Source organism: Eurosta solidaginis, chromosome 3, assembly GCF_040869045.1.
Source record: "Eurosta solidaginis isolate ZX-2024a chromosome 3, ASM4086904v1, whole genome shotgun sequence".
Classification (NCBI taxonomy): domain Eukaryota; kingdom Metazoa; phylum Arthropoda; class Insecta; order Diptera; family Tephritidae; genus Eurosta; species Eurosta solidaginis.
In genome coordinates, this window is record NC_090321.1 from 13,108,385 (window position 1) to 13,129,172 (window position 20,788).

Consider the following 20,788-nt stretch of genomic DNA (forward strand, 5'->3'; position numbering starts at 1 on the left):
TATCTTACGGAAAAAAGTATTGCAGTGACTTATATCGTAGCAGTTGGTTAAAGTTTTACGGTGCTGTTGTACTCACATTTCTTGGACTTGACTTGACTTGCGATCTTATCTTTGATTATATTCACTTAGCGCATGCAATATGAAATCGTATTACTATTTTCTGAAATTAAAAGAAAACAGATACAACTGTTTAAATTATCTGTCATTTAGAAATCCTGGTGTTATTTAAAATACCGTTGAAAGTATTTTATAGAGGGAAAAGAATTATATTAAAAATTTCGTGTATTTCTCATATTTTCTCTAAAAGATCAATAATAAAGATATGGTTTCTGCTTTAAAATCTACTCTAGACGAATGAAGATTATAGACATATAAGAAATGTTCCCGTAGTGCGAAAAAAGTTGAAAAGTTAGCATAACTTCACCCGATATTGGCGCAAGCCATAATTGGAATTTTTATACCCATCCACAGTCTATATGCCCTGCCCATCATGTCTATATAACCTGCCATGTCTGGCTAAGCCTAACAGCGCCTTTAGTGTATGAGTGGAGCATACGAATATACAAAACTGCGAGTACTTTCCGTTCCATTCCGCATAGGTACATTGTCATTGCAGTTGTCCACTCTATCATACAATTTCCTGTTTGGTTGTACTCAGAGCTATTGGCGTCTTATGTGACTGACTTACTATGTACTCATTCGGGTTTATATTAGAGATGGGCGCGTAATGCACATTTCGTAAAGGTTTTCATAAAATTTGCGGGATATACACGCCGAAAATCTTTCCAAAAAATATGCGAGTCATTGAAAACTCTTCCAAAAAGCTCTCTATTGAATAAGCAATCTTTAATTTTATATTAAAGCTAAAAAATAATAAGTAAGTTAGATATCATTTGGATCTCATTTCTTACGTGAGAAGAGAACTCGAGAAACAAAACGAAACCCAAATTCCCAAACTAGGAAAAATAATAGTTCTACCGATTTATTATATGCATAATTCCTTTTTGAGTTAAATGTGAGTGTGGTTTTCTAACGTGTATTTGCGGTCGAGAATTCGGTAGGTATAAAATATCATTAACATTAGCGACTGTGTTTGCTGGGATAACTGCATTTGTTCAGTAACGAACCTACTCGGTATCCAAAAATAAAACGGGATCGAACTTTTATAACTACTGAACTCTTCGTCCATCCCTAATTCATTGTTTCGTTGAGTTGTTTGTCAAGTTTGTTGTTGTGCTGCTATTGTTAGAGTTTTTAGTGAAACGGTATATGGAATCAGACACACTTTAACCCCATAAAACTGTATTGACCGATAAAATCTTTCCAGCTCGTGCAAGTCTTTATTTTTCTACAATTAACGTTGCGAATTTCGTGTGAGGCGATAAATTTTGCCTTAGAATAAGATTTGAATTATGGAGTACTGAGACTTAAGAAATCGGTATATAATATTCAGTAAGATGATTAGTTAAATTAAAGAATAGCTGCGTTTCCATACACATCTAAAGTGATACAGTACATATGTATGTAATTTAAAAAGATCAATACAAACAAATAAAAAAGACTAAGTTCGGGTGTAATCGAACATTACATACTCAGCTGAGAGATTAGGAGAGAAAATAATGGAAAATCACCTTGTAGGAAAATGAACCTAGGGTAACCCTGGAATGTGTTTGTATGACATGTGTATCAACTGAAAGGTATTAAAGAGTATTTTAAATGGCAGTGGGCCATAGTTCTATAGGTAGACGCCATTTCTGGATATCGCCATAAAGGTGGACCAGGGGTGACTCTATAACGTGTTTGTACGATATGGGTATCAAATTAAAGGTAGTAATGAGGGTTTTAAAAGGGAGTGGTGGTAGTTATATATGTGAAGGCGTTTTCGAGATATTGACCAAAATGTGGACCAGGGTGACCCAGAACGTCATCTGTCGGGTACCGCTAATTTATTTATATATGTAATCCAACGAACAGCATTCCTGCCATGCTTTCAAGGGCTTTTGATTTCGCCCTGCAGAACTTTTTCATTTTCTTCTGCTTAATATGGAAGGTGTCACACCCATTTTACAAAGTTTTTTCTAAAGTTATATTTAGCGTCAAAAAACCAATCCAATCACCATGTTTCATCCCTTTTTTCGTATTTGGTAGAGAATTATTGCATTTTTTAATTTTTCGAAATTTTCGATATCGAAAAAGTGGGCGTGGTCATAGTCGGATTTTGCCCATTTTTAATACCAAGATAAGGCTAGTTCAGATAAGTACGTGAACTAAGTTTAGTACAGATATATCGATTTTTGCTCAAGTTATCGCGTTAACGGCCGAGCGGAAGGACAAACGGTCAACTGTATATAAAAAGTGGGCGTGACTTAAACCGATTTCACCCATTTTTACAGAAAGCAGTTATCGTCCTAGAATCTAAGCCTCTACCAAATTTCACAAGGATTGGTAAATTTTTGTTCGACTTATGGCATTAAAAGTATTCTATACAAATTAAATGAAAAAGGGCGGAGCCACGCCCATTTTGAAATTTTCTTTTATTTTTGTATTTTATTGCACCATATCATTACTGGAGTCGAATGTTGACATAATTTACTTATATACTTCAAAGGTATACAATTTTTTGTTAACATTTTACTTTTAAACATTTTTTTTTTAAAGTGAGCGTGTTCTGTATCCGATTCTGCTAATTTTTATTAAGCATACATATAGTGATAGGAGTAACGTTCCTGCCAAATTTCATCATGATATCTTCAACGACTGCCAAATTACAGCTTGCAAAACTTTTAAATTACCTACCAAGTTTCATCGCTTTATCCATCTTTGGTACTGAATTATCGCACTTTTTCTGTTTTGGAAATTTTCGATATCGAAAAAGTGGGCATGGTTACAGTCCGATGTCGTTCATTTTAAATAGCGATCTGAGATGAATGCCCAGGAACTTACATACCAAATTTCATTAAGATACCTCAAAATTTACTCAAGTTATTGTGTTTACGGACAGACGGACGGACGAACGGACGGGCATGGCTAAATTAATTTCATTTTTCGCCCAGATCATTTTGATATATATATGTCTTTATCTATCTCGATTAGTTTATGCCGTTACGGGATACCATTATGCGAACAAAATTAATATACTCTGTGAGCTCTGCTCAGCTGAGTATAAAAATGTATGCAAGATGCGATAACCTCCGAAGAGATTTTCCGCCTAGCTTATCTTTGATTTTGGTGTTCTTTTTAATTTATCCTACAAATTGGTCGGACCTACATGTTTTACGCCGTCCTCGAACGGCATCTGCAAGGCAGATGAGTTTTCACCGAGAAGCTTTTCATGACAGATATACATTTCAGGGTGCTTACGACCCTGCTAGAAAAACTTTTTTCTAATTGAAAAAAACTTGTTTCTTAATTTTTAATGTTGCTTTGCCCGGGGCTTGAATCCAGGATCTTTGGTGTGGTCAGCAGAGCATGCTACCACCACACCACGGCGGCCGCCGTCTTGAATTGCCTTGCTGGAGGAAATGAAGTCGACTAGCTTCACGAAGCTCCTTAAAGCTTTGCTGTGTTAGTTAATGAATTCTATTTTAAACTTATGAAATTCAGAAAAAGGCTTATTAATTGCGCAGTCACCCTACTAAATGGTGGCAGTGTTTTAGGAATGGAGCTTGGACAAAAATGTATACTGACCCGGTTGGTGGTTGTAGTCGGAGAGGAAGACAAAGTTTTTGCATACTAATAATGTGTGGTACATAATATTCACAGTTTACTGTTGTTCACGTCCACTAGTTAAAAGCAGAACTAATCATTATGCGTTGGCTTAGCACAGGTTATATAACCTGGCAGAATTTTAGAGCTCCCTTATATGTTTGCTTTCACACTCGTCTGAATTTTACGTATAGCCTTAGGTTGTGTTAGGATGTGCTCTGCTCTTTGTCGTGTTGAATCCGGTACGCATCAAATCCCCCTCTGATGTACCGGGGCATCTCTTCTTGGCTTCCATACCATATGGATACTTTTGCCTGTAGATATCAATTGCTCGATAGTTTTTCAGCAATTATTTCGGCGATTGAGAAACAGAACTAGATTTTCCAAAATAGAAGCATTCGGGGAGCTCCAACATTGATTTTGAGCTTAGAAAGCAAAAGAACCTTACCTCTTGGGATTCTTCAAATATTTGAATCGTGGTATTTTTTAGTATCACTGCTTCGAACGTTCGGGTCGCTCTAAGTTTGAAGGTTGCTCCATTTACCTTTTGCTAAGAAGCATTAACAGAGCGGGCGACTGACCTCTCAGTTCTAGTGGTATTCAAAGATATAGTTGGTAGGATATCCCGCCTGGCGTAAGTACCCTAAGAAACATAATATATATAACGACTTTTTGATCCATTGCTGAACCTTATAAGATGTGCCCTAATTATTAGTTCCTAAAGCTTTAAATCTGCTTTTAGTTTTATCCTTTTAGGCCCACTTGCAGAACGGCAAGCCATTTTCTTAGCACAGAGTTAATTTAAAAAATTTGTCAAATATTGTATAAGTTTAATCGCTCCCGTCAGATTAACTCTGTGTTAAAAAGTTAACTTGCTGTTCTGTATGTGGGCCTTAGAAGTGTTGTACAGTTTTTATAAAACCTGTTTATTTTTGGACCTATCTAAATGATACCATGTTATGTATTATTTATAAAGATTATTCATTTCCTTTACATAGTTTTTCACTTTCTGAGAATTATTATTTTTTGTTCTTAACGTTCGTTTTGAGCCAGTAGAGACGCTCCAATTAGCCTAATTGTATACCCACACTCCATGTTTTATTATCCATTGCATACTCTATGGCGTTGAGGCAGCATTGAGTATTAGGTAACGGAAAACAGGCTCAAACACACGCATTCACACACACACAAACACGCATACACACTCCTACAATTTGCAGCGCATACCCTGCAGAGAAAGAGAACATTTACTCATCATAGTGTTCGGTTCACGATTTGGCCTATTATGCAACAAAAAGGAAATAGTTCTATTATAGCGTTCAAGAGCAGGCCCGTCTGAAACCGTTACAGGGTGTTTTAAATTTTTCATGAAATTTAAAATTCTAACGAGTAGTACAGAAAAAGTGTCTACCGATAAAGGAATTAAATCTTGAAATTTGTAACTGGTAAGTAATTGAGGTGCAGTCTAATTTAAACATATCGACATAGATGGGGTGCTATGAGTACTAAGCACACCTTTTTCGAAGTTACGATTTAAGTTCGGAACTTCTATTTCAAATTCAGAAAATTAAAATTCAATTTCAGAATTTTTATTTTAAATTAAGAAAATTGCAATTTAATATAAGAACATTTTTCTCAAGTTCAGAAATTTACTATTAAAGTTCAGTGTTTTCATATCAAATTCGGAAAATTATAATTCAAGTTCAGAAAATAACAAATAAAGTTCAGAAGGTTGGAATTAAGTTTTAGAACCTTTATTTCAGATTCAGAAGATTACAATTAGAATTTTTATTACAAATTCATGAAATTTCAATTCAATTTCCAAAATTAATTTTATTTCAAATTTTGAATATTACAATTCAATTTCAAAATTTTTATTTTAAATTAAGAATTTCGCAATTGAATATAAGAATTTATTTTGCAAGTTCACAAATTTACCAATGAAGTTCAGTGTTTTCATATCAAATTCAGAAAATTATAATTCAAGTTCAGAAAATAAAAATTTAAGTTCAGAACATTAAAAATAAATTTTAGAAATTTTATTTCAAATTCAGAAGATTACAATTTAATCTCAGAATTTTCATTTTAAACTCAGACATTTTCATTTCAATTTCAAAAAATTACTTTACGGTTTTAGAACTTTTATTTCATATTCACAAAACTACAATTAAATTTTAGAATTTTTATTTTAATTAAGAAAATTGCAATTGAATATAAGAACTTATTTTTAAAGTTCACAAATTTACCATTGAAGTTCAGTGTTTTCTTTTCAAATTCAGAAAATTATAATTCAAGTTCAGAAAATAACAATTTAAGTTCAGAAAATTAAAAATATATTTTAGAACTTTTATTTCAGTTGCAGAAAATTTCAATTCAATCTCAGAATTTCCATTTTAAATGCAGAAAATTTGAATTCAATTTCAAAAAATTACTTTTCAGTTTTAGAACTTTTATTTCAAATTCACAAAACTACAATTAAATTTCCGAATTTTTATTTTAAATTAAGAAAATTGCAATTGAATATAAGAACTTATTTTTCAAGTTCAGAAATTTACTATGAAAGTTCAGTGTTTTCATATCACATTCAGAAAATTACAATTCCATTTCAGAGTTTTTATTTAAAATTAAGAAAACTAACATTGAATATAAGATTTTTTTTTCAAGTTCAGAAATTTACTACTAAAGTTCCATGTTTTCATATCAAATTCAGAAAATTATAATTCAAGTTCAGAAAATAACAATTTAAGTTCAGAAAATTATTTTAGAAATTTTAGTTCAAATTCAGAAGATTAAAATTCAATCTCAGAATTTTCATTTCAAATTCAGAAATTTTCAATTCAATTTCAAAAAATTACTTTACGGTTTTAGAACTTTTATTTCATATTCACAAAACTACAATAAAATTTCAGAATTTTTATTTCAATTAAGAAAATTGCAATTGAATATAAGAACTTATTTTTCAAGTTCAGAAATTTACTATGAAAGTTCAGTGATTTCCTATCACATTCAGAAAATTACAATTCTATTTCAGAGTTTTTATTTTAAATTAAGAAAACTACAATTGAATATAAGAATATATTTTTTTTTCAAGTGCGGAAATTTACTACTAAAGATCCTTGTCTTCATATCAAAATCAGAATAATATAACTCAAGCTCAGAAATAACAAATCCAGTTTAGAAAATTAGAATTAAAGTTTAGAACGTCTATTTCAAATATAGAAGATAACAATTAAATTTCAAAATTTTCATTTCGAAATCAGAAATTTTCAATTCAAGTTCAAAAAATTACTTTTCTGTTTTAGAACTTTTATTTCAAATTCAGAAAATTGCAATTCAATTTCAGAATTTTGATTTCAGGTTCAGAAAGTTCTTATTCAAATTCAGATAATATATTTTAAATTTGAAAAATTTCAATTCAAGTTCAGAGTTTTTGATTTGTAATTTTCTTAGTGTGACATGAAAATTCCAAACTTGAATTTAAACTTTGTATACATAAATTGTAACTTTCTGAAGTTAAATTGGAAACTTTGAACTTAAATAACCATTCCACGAGCTACACAAAAAACAATCTACCTCAAAAAATTAGAGGGGGTATGCAGACTATCAATGCTTAGCATTACGGGAGCCCTGAAAACAACCCCGACGGCTGCACTGTATGCCATTCTGCACATTCCACCTGTAGACCTAGTAGCAAAGAACATAGCGTTAACAACTGCAACCAGGCTCGGTGCCTCGGGGCAGCTTGAGCGCCGACCATACGGCCACAGTATTATAGCGTCATCAATCACAAGACGAACAGACTACCTGATTTCCAATCAGCGCTTCGAGGGCGATCTTAAGGCCACAATAGAGACGGTCGGTTGGCGCAAGGGTGCTCAAATGGCGGACGAGGCGATACATGTGAACACACATTAGGAGTGATACAGCTGTCAGATCTAGAAGCAGCAAGTGGCTTAAGTCCTAGGAAGCTTCTAGTATTTGCCAAGAGGACGGAGTTATTTTATAACATAGGTACTGATTTTTGATAGAGTTTTTCAGTTTGGTCGTTAAAAAAAACTTCTGGTAACACTACGGACTCATTCAGTGTATGTGACGTCCTCATGGATCGGCCAGTTCCACCTAACCTAACCTAACCATTTTCTACTCTCAACTTTATTTACAATTTGTCGTTAAACAATAAACAAATTTTATAAATATTTCGTATTTACATTGCTGCATTCATTGTAATTTGTCCTATCAATTAAGATTTTAATGTGACATATTTTTCTGAATTTGAACTGATAAAAAAATAGAAGCGCCCTCGTTATAGAAATTTTCTCTACAGGGCATTTACTTGGATTCCCTTGCGGTTGAGTATCGTATCATTACTGCACATGCGCAGTTCTTATACAAAAATCATTACGCCTGCCACAATGTGTCCCGGTACACAAACGACCAGAATCAATTCGATGCCGCCTGTGCCCGACATCCCGAATAAAAGCCATCATATTATCAGCAACACCAGCGTAACCACCCGTAACCACCCAATCCACCACAGCTCATAAGCCCAGCACCTAATAATGTTCATGCGTTTACATTACAATTGTATATACACACATACAAACCCACGCATACATACATACATACTTAGATGGGTGATAAATTGCTGTAGCTTTTTGCAATAAAGTGGCAAGAAAACGTAAAATTTATGTTTTACCAAGAGTTGCTCATTAAAAACGTAGTAGACATGATTTTATGTAATACGATTTTCCATTTTATCATTCGCACTTTCACTCACTCGAACTGTGCGCTGTGTGCTGTAGCTGAGTTCAACTGGACGGGCGAATGGGAGTAACGGATTTACGGATGGATTTTTTCGTATTTTCATCTAATTAAATTGACAAAGTCGTAAAAGATTATATTGATTGGATTAATTTGAAGTGATTTTGGTCTTATTGTCGAGTTTTTTGAGTTCAGCTGACAGATTGTAAAAAATGGGCATTGATTAGAGGCTTTCACGATCATTAAAATTAACTATGCTTCCTAAGCATTTGAGTCTACTAAAAATGCTCACCGGCGCTAATGTCGCGCAGTTATTCTTACGCCAAATTTTAAAAAATAATTCAATTTGTAGTTCACATATATATACTGACTTTTACCTGCCTCAGTCAGCCACACAAATCGATCAGTAAAAACCACCCTAGGTTCTGAATGAACACACAGCACATACACATAAATAAATATACATAAGCATCAATTTTGACAATACCTGCTCATGTATCTACGAACTATAAATACAAGACAAACGACAACAACAGACAAGAACGAAAATCCACACTGATGATGGCACAACGCTGAAACCGGTTTGTCTCGAAACCAAATTTGACAAGGGGTGACGGAAAATCGTTCCAATATACATAATTTATCCACCCTGTCGGAAAATCAACAATACAAAATAAATGATGAAATGTAGTCGAAAGATAAAAAAAAAAAATATATATGTAAGGCGCGATAACCTCCGAAGAGATCTAAGGCCGTGCTCCTCGTGCTTTTCCCTACAAATTGGCGGGCGGGACCGACATGTTTTATGCCGACTCCGAACGGCATCTGCAAGGCAGATGAGTTTTCACTGAGAGCTTTTCATGGCAGAAATACACCCGGAGCGCTTGCCAAACACTGCCGAGGGGCGACCCCGCTTAGAAAAATTTTCTTCTAATTGAAAAACCTTATTTCTAAAATTTTGATGTTGCTTTGCCCGGGGTGTGAACCCAGGGCATACGGTGTGGTAGGCGGTGGCCGCCATAGTCGAAAGATGTTTTTCAGAAAACGTGCGTTTTGCTCCGAAATCACCTGTCATTTCATTTATCTCAGCCTTTGGTGTGTTATCTACGAGGTATAGACAAGTAATTAATTTGTGATCGAAGTGTAATAAAATTTGCTATCGATAACAATGGTTATACACATTTTTTATCGACGAGTTATCGGTTCGTTATCAAAAACTTATCGATATAATATCAAAAAGTTATCAATTTGTTATCGAAAAAGTATCGATTTTTTATCGATAATTTATCGATTTACTAACGAATATTTATCGAAATTCTTTCACAGAGTAATCGAATTTTTATTGATTTTCTTGTGAGAAAAAGCGCAGCTCACTACAGAGCGATCATAGGCTGCTCAAACTGTAACAAGAATTCTTAAAATTATTGCCCCACTAGTCAGTCGGTTTTAATCTCTCTTTCAACACTACACTCTGGTTCTAGCATTTTATACTTTATCATACTTTGGACTTCGTGAGGCGCAGTTAAATACTCTTAAAGCTCCACTAAAGTTGCCTAAATTCGGTGTATAGCATTTCCTCCACCTTCTTGTTGATTTCAGTATATTTAGATTCTGTCGCTGCTACAAACACTGTCTTTACTACACTTGATACTCCTAGCTTTGTTTTTGCTATCGTGGACATCACATCACCTTGTTTTTTAAAGTTAGGACCTATTATTTTTAGATATTCTTCTAGGGTCGAATTGTATTTACACAAAATCAGTTTGACTTTCATCAAATCAAAGGAATGAAGCAGGGAGTTCCCCTCCTCCTGCTTCATACACATCACGCCATTAAGCAGCTCGCTCTCTACCATACCATCTACTTGGTGGAAGAAGTACGGATTTCTGAATTTAAAATCAGATGTCCAACTACAGAGTTGTGTCCGATCACTGGCGCTTCTACGTTATGCGAAGCTGGTTCCCAAACTTCTTGAGCTTATCATTGCCAAAAAGCGCACACATACAGCAGCTTACAGAACTATGAAAACTTTCCTTTTTTAATTACGTTATTTCAAGAAAAACTTTTTTGTGACGGAAACTCTACAAACCAATCTCAAAAACTTTTTTCTGAAAAATTTTACATAGGTGTGAGTTTATTTGGAGTTATCTGAATTTTTTTGAGTAAGCAGTTTTGTTGCCCCCTCAGTTTTAGTGTAATAAAGTACAATTTTTTTCGAAGGGTGTCTTAGATTTTCCTTCATACAAAGTGTGACCATTTTTCATATGGAAGAAAATCTGAAACACCGTTCGGAAAAAAAATTTCAAAAATCAATGCACATTTTGAGAGACGCTAACTTTAACTTTGTGAGACACAAATTGATCGTACTACACTGAAAGAAATGGTGCTAGTAAAATCAACAAATCGGTTCTGTTGTTCTTGACTTAACGGAGATTCGGTGAAATTGATCGAATTATGGTTAATTCGACCGAGTTCTTTGTCAAGCGAACAAATTAGTTTAGTAATTTCAACATAAGAGAAATTGTCGCTCTTAAGTTAACAAAATTCTGTAAAATTTACAGATTCCTAATCAATCTGATTTTTTTGTTAACACAACTGATCTCACTGGTCATTTCAACAGCGATCAACAGTCAATACATGAGCAAATTTCAAAGAGAATTTTACGCTCACTGTGCTCTCTGCTTTGTACTTATGTATGCTGTATACTATATGTATGCACATATTTACGTATGTTTATGGCGGCCGCCGTGGTGTAATGGTAGCGTGCTCCGCCTACCACACCGAAGAACCTGGGTTCACACCCCGGGCAAAGCAACATAAAAATTTTTGAAATAAGGTTTTTCAATTAGAAGAAAATTTTCCTAAGCGGGATCGCCCCTCGGCACGGTTCGGCAAGCACTCCGAGTGTATTTCTGCCATGAAAAGATCTCAGTGAAAACTCATCTGCCTTGCAAATTTCGCAACATAGGTACTTTCGTACAAAGTTGTCACAACAACTTTTTTTATTCATTTGACTACTAAAACGGTCAATTGCGAATCAACGATTTGGGCGCAGTTGATTCAACATTTTGTTGCAATGGATAAAAATTGACAGAAATTTCGGTTGAATTGACCCGTATTTCGGTTGATTTTACCAGTCTTTTTCTTTCAGTGTACAAAAATGCATGCAAAAAAGCCAAACAACTTTCGATCTTAATGCACTAATACATTGTTCTTTAAATAAATTTAAATTGAAACTCAAAATCGTTGTTAGTGGATGGTGGATAATGCGACTACTTGTTATTGCTTTTTCGCTTTGGTTTTTATGCCTTCGAAAAATGTTTAAGAACTCTTCATGAAAGACACAATATAATCAGCCCAATTCTAAACGAAAATTCCGTGCGAGTTTTCTCCCTTTTCCCATTCCTCGTATTCTAAATAAAAATTCCTTGTGAGTTTTTTCACTTCTCCCTTTCCTCCTATTCTGAACAATGTTCGAAAAAGCGGAAACCGGTTATGGGAGAAAAGTAGGTATTATGAATGTGAGGGAGAGGGAGATTTCTCTGCCATTTCATAGGAGTTTTTTCACTTGTTAAATTAAAGGGAATGCATCAAAATAGTTAAAGGAAATTGGTTATTTTAAGAAAGAACACTTATTTGTACAAGTTTGTGCTAAAAGATGTATTTATATTCTAGCACAATATTCTCACTGTTAATACAACAACAACTACAACCACAATATTCTTTATTTTAAGCCGAAAAATATATCATCAGCAACGGAAGAGCTCTTTATATATTTGATGCAGCCATCCAGAAATTGCGCACGGATTTTTTAAGAAGGCTTAAATAGATTTTGGCATATGGCGAAAGGCGAACTCAACTCGACTTGGCCGCCAGAAAATTGCTTTGCAGAATGAATGCAGGCAACTCCGGCGGATTTGTGTTATCCCGCCGGTCTTCTTATGTTCCGCTGTTGATGTTGCTGTGGCACCAATTCATTACTCATTTCAGTGAATACCACATGAAATGCAATAAATACTGTGCATTGTTTATATTTTATTTCTTAATTTCCAACAAATTTGCAACAATAATTAAAGTTTTAAATTTTGTAAACAAAATAAGAAATGTGCAACGAATTTTCAATTGACAAAACAGCTGACTTCGAAAATTCGAAATTCCTATTCCCCAATTATTGTTCTCCCTAGGAGAACAGAATTGGAGGAATTTTTCCGCGGGAATAAAAAAATCCGCGAGAACAAAATTCCGCGAGAATATTTAGAATTGGTCTGAATATTTTTCTACTCTCATTGTACTAATTGCAAATAACAATCAAACTAATAAATGATGAAATTTGTTTCATTAATAAATAAATTACAGATGACATCAACAACAAAAGAAACTAATTTCATCTGTGTTTTATTGTCATTGCACAAGCGAGTAAGGTCATTCATCATTTTCTCAACAAAACAACAAAACTGCAAGCAAAGAACTCCCATGGTTTTCTGTAAATAACACATCCACCGACAGACGCCTCACATATCCCCAACAACCCACTGAAATGCACAGCCACGCACACGCACGAACACTTGCACACATATACATAAAGTATGTATGGCAGAGGAACTGTAAGCAACCTTAATTTCCTAGACGTCTTTAGCTCAGTGCAATGCCGCCAATTTGCAACTCCGTTATCACCAGCCAGCAACAATATGTGTAGCGTGTTGCTTGCATCGTTTGGAAAGTGTTGCTTACAACATGCCACTTGCCTCTGCAGCAGCAGCAGCAGCACCAAACACCAGTCGCCGGTCACCAAACGGCGCCGTTGTAGCAAATCGTTTGGCTGATGCAAGAGAAATTGCAAACGGAAAAGCAGCAATAACAAAATAAGCAATAACAACTTAAGCAACAGCTCACGCGTTAATAATTCTGTGGCAGGCAAAGTCGCTGACGCTTAAAGTGCGAGTGAGCGCAACTTGAGCGGCGCGCAACATTAATACCAACAGCACAGCAATGAGCAACAAGCACCCGAGATCCAATTGGAACAAGGAAATGTCTTTTTATTTTTTTTTTGCTTTTCTTTGATTTTGCCATTTTTTCCATTTTTCGCAGTACTCCGCGCTGCATTGTGCCATCGACCATCATCATCTGGCTTTAGCCTTACTTTTGCACTATTTTCGTACTATTCGAATGCGACACAGCAACAGCAACAGCAACACCACCATCAACATCAACAAACTTCAACGACTCCTGTAAACTTTCTGCATATGTTCGCTTGTGTACTTTAAGGTGTTTGCATTGCTTTGTTGCTATTGGCGTCGTTGTTGTTGTTTTGGCTGACTGTCACACAGCTGCAGGAAGAACCGGTTTTGGCGGCGACCAACCACCAGCCACCAGCCGGTTCGGTTCGCCTTCGAATCGTGTGACTTCCTTTTGTGCACTTTTTTTCCCATCGCAATGTGCTCTGCTAAATATATTTGTTCAAATGTGTGCATGTGTGTGAGTGTGTGCAGTCTACATAGGCACCATCATCCACGTTGTTGCAATTGTTTGCATGTTTATGGATTTTTGCTCCTCTGGCGTAGAAGTAATGGTGATTGCCAGCGCCAACAATCTCTGAAACTCTCCTTTCGTAGGCACCACTTCGCTATGGCCTTAGTTTCGCTATGATATTGTTTTTGTTTTTATTTGCAACTTTTGTTTGCCCATCTTTATTGTTGCAACATGGTTGGCATCTACCATTTCTGTCCGCCCAGGCACTGGTGGCATGAAACAACAACTCTGGCGTCCTCTACATGTTGCAGATGAATTTCCAAGAAGTACAAGAAGCGCCTAAGACAAAGCAACAGCGACATCATCTGCTTTAGCCACCAGTTATTGCGGCAAGTTGTTGCAACATATTCCTAGTTTGTGGCATTTGTGGCACAATTGCTGCAACCACAATTTAGGAGTTGCATAGGAAGTAATTGCATTAATGCTGAAAGCGGCAAACGCGAACTTGGATAGCTTTGCTGATACCTTGGTGTTGTGGCAGCATGAAATGTTGCCAACTTGGAAGGAAGCCACAATTTCCAAATTCGAGCAACTGCAGCGGCCAAAGTTGTATGCAAATAGACGAAACTAGGCGAAAAAGAGTCGAGTTTGAGTGCTACTAAAACAGCAGGGACACGACGATTGCCGACAAATGTACGATTTAAAACGACAAGCACACTAGGACACAGGTGGGAGGAGTGAGACGTGGTTTGCTTAGCCAGCCAACCAGCCATCAGTCACGCCAGTCAGTGCAAATGTGGGCCGCATCTGTTCCATATATCCAAACTGCCAGCTGCAAAATTGAATGATACACCAGACTTTGGCAATGGTATGAGTTCTGCGCAAAACACATTTTGTGTGCGTATGTGTGTGTGTGTGGGTTTTTGTTACAGCAGCTGGCGACTTGCCGACTATCCTTCCGCCCGCGCCCATTGCACCACTGCAATCCACTACTTTTAGCTGTTGTAAGTGCAAAGGGTAGCAACGAAGTGCTTGCGTGGAAGATAAAAGCCCTACAACAATCGATAGTATTACGTACTGACTTGTAATGAGCACTTCCATTGTATTGGAAGAGTACTCCAAAGAGGGACATACCATAAGTGTGATTAAACTAGCGTTCAGTTGTTCTTGCTTGCCGCCATATACTCTAGCTCAATTCGCGGACCATAAGAAAAATGAAAAATTCGCGATTCTCAGACTATTCGAAAAATTCGGGAATAGAGGGCGACCCAAGAAGGTAAAAATTTCCATTCACTCTACCTCATTTTCATGTCCTTCCTTTCTCTCTCACTTCATCTTCCCGTTCCCATCCTTACTCCTTTCTCTTACCACGATAGAACTCTTTTCGACATCGGGGTATAGTTGATCACCTCTAGTCGTTTTAACGTACAGTTAGTTAGTGAGTTTAAAATTTACGATCCAGTTTTAAGAAACTAAAAAAACGACAATGAAATTGGTAAAATAAAAAAATTTAACTAAATCAAATTATTTATTAAAAAAATGAGGAACCCTTTACCGAGCCTAAAATATTGGTTCCCTTTGTTGTATTAACGTAGAATTTGTTTTGCTTTATTTAATTTTAATTTAAAAAATATTGTGTTTGAAAAAATTATAAAATCGGCAAGAATCACCGTACGGGCAGAACAGACTTGAGGATTTAGACGACACTACCCGTAGAAGTACAAAGGAAGCTTGGCGAACAGTACCTGTATGGATATAAAGGGTATCAAGATCGTTCATTGGTTTCACTAAGGCTCATCTTTCAATGGTAATTGGGTACTGGACAGGACACTGTCCAATGGGAATCCATGCGGTACGTCAATATACTGGAAACCCCATCCAGCAGCAGCTATATGGAAGATGATAAGGCAGAATCATCAAGTCAATTTATGCTTTACTGCCCAGCTTTTTCCAGAACTAGACGACAGTATTTCGGTCTTGATATACTTAGTTCTCCCGAGGATTTATACAAGGTTGATAGCGGTCTCATTCGAAGCTACATATGGCGTTGCTCTATAAGTAGTTATAGCTTATGTCACCATTATTTTATGTGGTACCACAATGGACCTTCATGCTGTCCAAGTGAGCTTCCCCTAACAGGGCAGCTACCACTTAACCTAGCATACATACGTCATTGCTCTCTAAGTAGTTATAACTTACGTCACCGTTATTGTATGTGGTACCACAATGGACCTTTATGCTGTCCAAGTGATCTTCCCCTAACAGGGCAGCTACCACTTAACCTAACCTATCCTAACTTTAGAAGTAGTAGAAAAAGGATCCGTCCGACAGTACCCGTTGGGTTATAATAAGGACCAGTCCGACACTACCCGTGTAGATATAAAGAAGTACAATTGGTTTTCCATAGGACATGTTCAAAAGAAATCGTCTAGTCTTACCCATATAAAGAGATCAATATTGGTTATAGTTGCATATTCCTTTGCAACTCATATCGGATTCATCCAAGACTAGTCACACTCACTCTCCCTCTCCCCTACCCTCTCATATTCTTATATGACATACTCCTGCAGCGAAAAAGACCTGATCTAAAGTCATGATGAGATCATCACAACGGAGCACTTAATACCTACTCCATTATGATACAAAACGACCGCATTATCCAACTACTTTTGCAGAGAGTGCATGCACACACACATTTATAAATATTCGTCTCTCGTATAAGTGGATGGTGCGAATGTGAGAAGAACTCATTTCCACAGTTTGTAGCCTGTTTACAAGTTCAATTTGTCTTCCTCTTATTTATTTATAGACAATTTGGTGTACAAATAAATTTTAGAAATTAAAAATTTAATAGGGTTAAGTGTATTGCAGTAAGTATGTAAGCACATGGGGAGGTTAAAAAGAAGGCAAGAGATAAAGGGTAGGATATTTATTAAAGTTTCTTTGTGGTCTTAGTCTATTGTCTTATAAATGAATTCACTTAATAAATTCAAAAAATTAACACTGCATTATTATTTATTTTTAGTAACGTCCAGATCAGTTCATACATAACATTCCAGAACTTGAGGTGTCTCTTTTTCCGATGCATACCTGAATACAGTCCTTACTTGGCCTATATCCACTCAACTTTTGTATTATCGCAAAGTTATCGATTTGTTAGCCTAGTGTATGCAATTATTTATCGGCATAATACCGATTGGTGGTAGAAAAGTTATAGTTTCTTTACGATTATATATCATAAAGCTATCGATACGTTATCACAAAGTTATGGGTTTCTTATTCCAAATTGCCCAATTTATATCGAACAACTATCGATATGTTTTCAAAAAGTTATCGATTTTACATCGGACTATTACCAATTGGTTGTAGGCATGTTATCGATTTGTTATCACTTCCTTATCGAGATATTATCAAAAACTTACGGATTTAGTGCCGAAAAGTTACCGATTTCTTATCAGAGTGTTCCCAATTTGCTATCGGCTTGTTAACGTGTGTCAACTACGATTCTTCGATCTGTTATGTGACAGATACCGATAAAACTTGAAAAAAAAATCGATGAACTGTTTGTAACCCGTCGATAGAAAGCCAATAAAAAACCGATAGCTCGGCGATAATAATTCCTTAGCGACAATAAACCGATAAAAAAACAATAGGTTGTCGGTATAGTTTGTTACCGATGAGAAGATGACGAAGCTATTTTAATCTAAAACGAAGCTATTTTAATCCGAAACTATTTTAATCTGGTAAAGTTATACCTCTTTTGCGGTCCAGCTTCGACGCCTGTGCGAGCTCTAGTTAACTTAAAAACATAGGCTTTTTAGACCTACATCTGTATGTTTACATATCGAACTTCAGGAGTACTTGGTACACTTGGTACACACACCTTTTTAAACGGATTTATTTAGTTTGACTCTGTGTATCGAACAGAACTTTGTAATTCAAATTTAATTAACTCCCCGCTAAGCTATAAGCTTGAAATTTGGAATATAGTTCAGACCCCCTGACAATGTAATAATAAGAAAAAAATCCCATAGGTGGCGCATGGATCGAAATATTAAAAAAAAAATCGTATTTTTTGTCCGATTTGGCTCATATTTGGAACAAATATCAAAGAGGATAAATATAATAAGAGACGTCACTCGTTACTTTGCGTAATGTTTTTGTTAGGGTAATCGCAGGTTTTTTTTGGGAGAGACGTGCATAAATGTCTTCTATACATTTCGTGGGGTATTTGTGTTCAATTTTTCGACAATATTTAATTAATTAATTAATTCTTTTTCGAAAAATCACATTTGCACGGCATGGATAGATGCAAGACAATTAAAAATGTCCCTCACAGAAAACATTAGATATAAATTTTTTTGATTTCCAACGAGTTACTCGCCACTTGTAGCAGACTGGTGGCTCTTATTTATTTATCCTCTTTGCAAATATTATATACAGTCCGGTAGAAGTGACTTCAAAATACCTTGGAGTTCGAGGAGGGACAAGAAAAGTAAAAAGTAAAGTCTTTGGAAGGATTATGTAATGAGGACTTAGATTGTAACAAATTGTCAGGAAAGAGTCCTTGTAATAATGAGTCACTAAATGAACTAAATAGAATTAGAAATAATAGGCAATTAAAACTAAAAACTTGAAAATAAAGTAATTAAACAAAATTTTAAGTTAAATGGTTTTATTGAAAACAATACTTAAAATAAATAAATGTAAGGCGCGATAACCTCCGAAGAGATTTTAGGCCGAGAGCTTCTCTTCCAATTTGCGTCGTGCTCCTTTTTAATTTTTCCTACCAATTGGCGGGACGGCACCTACTTGTTTTATGTCGACTCCGAACGGCATCTGCGAGGCAGATCAGTTTTCATGACAGAAATACACTCGGAGCGCTTGCCAAACACTGCGGAGGAGCGACCCCGCTTAGACAAATTTTCTTCTAATTGAAAAACCTTATTTATAAAATTTTGATGTTGCTTTGCCCGGGGTGTGAACCCAGGGCATTCGCTGTGGTAGGCGGAACACGCTACCACGCACACCACGGAAAACAATACTTACATTAAGTAATAACAATACTAAAAGCTAGAAAATAATTAGGTAGGTCCAAGGTGCTAGTCATCCACTCCTCATCAATCTAGGGCGTTGATCAAACAATTAAATAAAAGCGTCAGAAGCGCCAAAGCCTCACATTTTTAGAAATTTCACGCGTCCAACGCTTTTATTCAATTGTCTGATCCACGCCCTAGATTGATGAGGAGTGTCATTTTTATACTCAGCTTGCTTTGCACACAGAGTATATTAACTTCGATTGGATAACGGTTGCTTGCACAGGTATAAAGAAATCGAGATAGATCAGTATCGAAAAAAAATTTGATTGCGCCATGTCCGTCCGTCCATCCGTCTGTCCGTTAACACGATCTTCACCAAATTTGGAGCACGAGCTTATCTGGACCCAGAATAGATTGGTATTGAAAAAGAGCGAAATCGGATGATAACCACGCCCACTTTTTATATATATAACATTTTGGAAAACACAAAAAAAACCTGATTATTTAGTAAATAATACACCTAGAATGTTGAAATTTGACATGTGGACTGACATTGTGACTCTTGATAAGAATTTGAAAAAAAAAATTTTAAATGGGCGTGGCACCGCCCACTTGTGATAAAACAATTTTACAAATATTATTAATCATAAATCAAAAATCGTTAAACCTATCGTAACAAAATTCGGCAGAGAGGTTGTCTTTACTATAAGGAATGCTTTAAAAAAATTTACGAAATCGGTTAAGGACGACGCCCACTTTTATATAAAAGATCTTTAAAAGGGTCGTGAGCGAATAAAATAAGCTATATCTTTGCAAAAAAATGCCTTATATCAATGGTATTTCAATTCCCAAGTGGATTTATAACAATAAATAGGAAAAACTTCAAATTTTAAAAAATGGGCGTGGCACCGCCTCTGTTATGACTAAGCAATTTTCTATGTTTCGGGAGCCATACGTAACTCGAACAAAAATTAACGGATCATAACAAAATTGGGTACACAAATTTTCCCTATAGCAGGAAATATTTCTAGAAAAAATGGACGAGATCGGTTAAATACCACGCCCACTTTATATAAAAGATTTTTATAAGGATCGTAGACGAAAATAATAAGCTATGTATAACTTAGCAAAAAATAGTTTTGAATCAACGATATTTCACTTATCAAGTTTTATTGTAAGAGGAAATTGGGAGACATTTTTTTTAACGGGCGATGCCACGTGTTATGTAGAAAAGGAATTTGTCTGAAATGAAATGTACAATTAAAGTTCACGCTGAGTATATAAGGTGCGGTTACACCTAACTAAGACACCTTTACTTGTTTTTAATTAAATTTATTTTTAATTATTTTATTTTATAATAAGTACAGTGAAACGTATTGCATCATATTATGGACCAAATTAAAAACATTACGTAAATTTTCTGAAATTAATAGAAAACAAGTAAGGAAGGCTAAGTTCGGGTGTAACCGAACATTACATACTCAGTTGAGAGCTATGAAGATAAAATAAGGGAAATCACCATGTAAGAAAATGAACCTAGGGTAACCCTGGAATGTGGTTGTATGACGTGTGTATCAAATGGAAGGTATTAAAGAGTATTTTAAGAGAGAGTAAATAGGCCATAGTTCTATGGATAGACGCCATTTAGGGATATCGCCATAAAGGTGGACCAGGGCTGACTCTAGAATATGTTTGTACGATATGGGTATCAAATGAAAGCTGTTAATGAGTATTTTGAAAAGTAGTGATCCGTTTCGAGATATCGCCATAAAGGTGGACCAGGGGTGTCTCTAGAATGTGTTTGTACGATATGG

General features: G+C 35.7%; 2 protein-coding genes across 4 annotated transcripts in view; one reads left to right on the plus strand and one right to left on the minus strand.

Moving 5' to 3' along the window:
• Synj (synaptojanin) overlaps positions 1 to 20,788 on the plus strand; it is a 566,615-nt gene that overhangs the window by 542,080 nt on the left and 3,747 nt on the right. The gene's annotated exons all lie outside the window — the stretch shown is intronic.
• mam (mastermind) overlaps positions 1 to 20,788 on the minus strand; it is a 366,289-nt gene that overhangs the window by 231,848 nt on the left and 113,653 nt on the right. For all 3 annotated transcript variants that reach the window (XR_010950490.1, XM_067770881.1, XM_067770880.1), the window contains one exon: positions 77 to 160. The gene's annotated coding sequence lies outside the window, so the exon portion shown is untranslated. The remainder of the gene's footprint in view (positions 1 to 76; positions 161 to 20,788) is intronic.